Source organism: Anabrus simplex, chromosome 2 (genome assembly GCF_040414725.1).
Source record: "Anabrus simplex isolate iqAnaSimp1 chromosome 2, ASM4041472v1, whole genome shotgun sequence".
Taxonomy (NCBI): domain Eukaryota; kingdom Metazoa; phylum Arthropoda; class Insecta; order Orthoptera; family Tettigoniidae; genus Anabrus; species Anabrus simplex.
In genome coordinates this window covers 1032193583-1032197309 of record NC_090266.1, presented here as the reverse complement: position 1 = coordinate 1032197309, position 3727 = coordinate 1032193583, and positions in this window count along the sequence as shown.

Genomic DNA, 3727 nt, shown 5'->3' with positions numbered 1-3727 from the left:
TGAGAAGGCAACCTTATTCAATCAGACAGAATGACTTGCTCATTTTTAAGCAAATAGAACAAATTTTACAGTAATGAGTGTATTTTAAATATACATACATGTTTTTAGTTATCCATTTGCAGGGTACTTCACTAGGAGCTGCGATTCCACAAAAAACTTGATGGATGTTATAGAAAATATATCCAAAGGTAGTATTTTGGTTGTGGCTGGCTATTATTCATATCCAAGTATAAAACAATTTCTTCTTAATGATCCACTTTACAAATGATGCATGTTATGTAAATGAAAAAACAGACCTATTCTTGCATGATACTTACGTCTACACAAATTTGACTCAGTGGATGCAGGAGAGTGTCGCCGAGTCAAGCTTGTGTGCTTTGTTATGTTGGTGTGCGTACCTATATATAATACTGCATTGAACGATATTAATTTCAGAATTTAGGAAGTACACTTTGTATCATAACTAAATTATGATGTCCTCTCACTGATGGGACTGATACATTCGTTGCAGTTGTTGATCAGCCATTAATGATATTAAAATACAGCTGACCTACGTACATGCAAAAATGTTTAAAATTTAATCCATTTACCCTCCAGGGTAGGTTTTTCCCATGGACTCAGCAAGGGATCCCACCTCTACTGACTCAAGGCCAGTGTCCCCGAGCATGCGACATTTGGTCATGGATACAACTGGGAAGGAGTCCAGGTGGGCTCATCTGTTATGCTGAAGAGGGGGGACATTGAAAGGGGTAGGCAATGAAGAGGGAAGAGAGCGGCTGTGGACTTAAGTTAGGTACCATCTGAGCATTTGCCTGGAGAAGAAGTGGGAAGCCACTTCGAGGATGTCTGAGGTGAAAATCGAACCTTCCTCTACTGAGCTGACCTGCCGAGGCTGAGTGGACCCCATTCCAGTCCTCGTACCACTTTAAAATTTCGTGGCAGAGCCAGGAATTAAACCTGGGAATCTGGGGGGGGGGGTGTAGGGGGTGGCATCTAATCACACTAACTACTGCGCCACATGGCCGGACACATGTGAAAGTTATCTGTCCATATTATTGTTATGTATGTAAAATACTGTGTAAATATAATAGATTTGAATCTGAGATTTGATAGAAGCCCCAAGGATAAAATATGCTACCATTACTAGCATTTTTCTTTCAGTAGTCATGGTCTTGGGAGATTCAATCATATAACTAGCGGCTGCCAGCATTCTTCTCATTTTGTATGATTTTCAGGAGTGAGAAGTGTCATTTGTGGCTGGCTTGGCAAGTGAGAATATATTGCTTGTAACTACAAAATATAACTCATTGACTGATATCTGAGCCAAGTTTGACTGATCCTTGGAGAAGGAACCGCCTGTGCAACACAGAGGGTGATGAGGTACCTTGTCAATTCTTGAATATGGTACAGTAGAACTATTATAGCATTTCATTTAACCAGAGTAAGAAGGTACTTCTGTGAAATGTCAACCAAAGTATCTGGATAGGTACAGATGGTGAAATATTGTATGTCTAGGTTAGAGGTATAAAAAATACATGCTGATATTTGAAATACTCATAAGGTATTAAATTTATTTGCCAAGATTGTACACAATAAATCAAACAGGTTTTATGCACAATAGTGCACTTCAATATGACTGCCATTTGAAGCTCTACAGATATCAAAATGAAATTCAAGATCTTGTCCCATGTTTATAACCATTTGAGGGATTAGAAACTCACTTGCTTCAAAGATACATTGTCCTAAATCAGCCAGATCTTGAGCGTTTCTCCTGTACACACCATCCTTCTACTTCCATAAAATAAAGTCTATAGGCATCTAATCAGGGGTTGAAGGGACTTGGCAGTAGCATCCACCTTTCCAAGCAGAGGTCCATGAAAATTCTTTTTCAGAAAGTAGTATCATCTCTGTGAAATTGAAGTGGTTACTGTCCTAGTGGAATATGAAACCATTATGTATCCTTGAGATAGCAAAATTTTCCAACATGTCAGTGTGGTATCCATGAAAAATAAATGGACCGAACACACCAAAATTATGCAGTCCTAACTAGACATTTGTTTTGGTGTGTTCCTTTCTTATTCAATTACTTGGTGTGGATTCTCACTACCTTAACTGTGGTAGTTAAATGGTTGACTTTACGACAAATGTGATTCATTGCTGAAAATTAACAAACCAAGATATTTGTTGATACAACCTGTCATTTCAACAGCAAAATCAGCCTTCTTTGTAGTGATCATCTGGCTTAAGATGGTGTAGGAGTAGCAGTTTGTAAGCACACAGTTTGAGATATTTGTGAGCAATGTCATGAACTGCTGAACAATGAACCCCTAGTTTCCTATTCTAGCCTATCCAATTCCCTTATGATGGTTCCTAAAGAACGCTACCTGCACACGATGCCCAGTCTCTTCACTCACATGCTGTTTATGATGTTTCCCAGCTTGTAAAATCAAACTTCCCTTTTCTAGTCGAGTCTAGTTCTGCTGATAAACAGCTTTGCAAGTGAGAGGATCCATGCTCAATTCCCCTCATGCACATCACAGAACATATGTAAATTATTTATATTCTGCTAACATAAGCATACATTGCATTTTATGCTGTAAAATTCACATATTGAACCATAGGAATTAACCACATAGATAGATAAATTTAGACGCATGCTCTTCTCGCATCATTTCTGTACATGTGTGACTTACAGCTCGACAATTACATGAAATGTAGACAATGGAAACTTGGAGAGGTTATGTATTGATAGAACATTTACCTTCCCACATATACTGAATAGTTCTCATTTTATAAGCTCATATTCTTGTATACCTCCAGCTTGGGCAGTGTGTATTTGGAAAAGGTTTCATTATTGGTAGAGATTCAAATTTTCATAAACATTCAGCAAAATACAAACAATATTGAAGAATCATTATTTCATAGAATAACAAACAAGTTTCAAGGTGTAATAGTTTTCTTAAGGACAGACTTTGTGGAAGGCTTGTAGGTATATTGCCTTTCTCATATAAAACATTGGAAATTGCAAGAAGACTAAGGAAAACTTAGGTTTGCATATTAATAATTAATGTTTAAGTTGTATCATTACTGTATGTACCCAATTTCATTGGCTGGATAAATAAAGAATGCATTAGGACATACTATTTTATATTTACCCATGCCTAAGCTAAGACATCATCCTTTAGATAACCATTCAGTGGGTTTAAACAAAGTGGAAGAGTCATTCTCCATATTCAGTACTTATTCAGAATAGAAGGTGCCATTTGAAAATGCATGAGGATGATTAAGAAAATGCACGTCAATATATAATTCCTAATTCCTATGGTATGTAAATTAATGCTTATTTATGTAATTTATTGTATAAGGTTAAAGTCTGCATATTTTAGAATTTTTCTTTCATAATACTACTGCATAATCTTTGATTTAATGGAAATGTGTCTATAATATTTCTCATTACTGTTCTCCACTAGGGATAAAATGATGTTGAGTTATGAGGTAAAATGACCAAAGCTGTTTTTATTTTATTTTAACCCCTCTGCAATCTTACAACTCACAGGGCTATATGCAACTGTGATGTATTTGTGATGTTTTAATTTATTTCAATATGGTAGAGAATACAGAAAGAAGGCTAGCATATCACCTATTGAGTCAAATTTCTGTGACATATGACAATGATACCGTGAACATAAAAGATACAGAGTGCCTGGCTGAAGGCTTCTAATTTTCT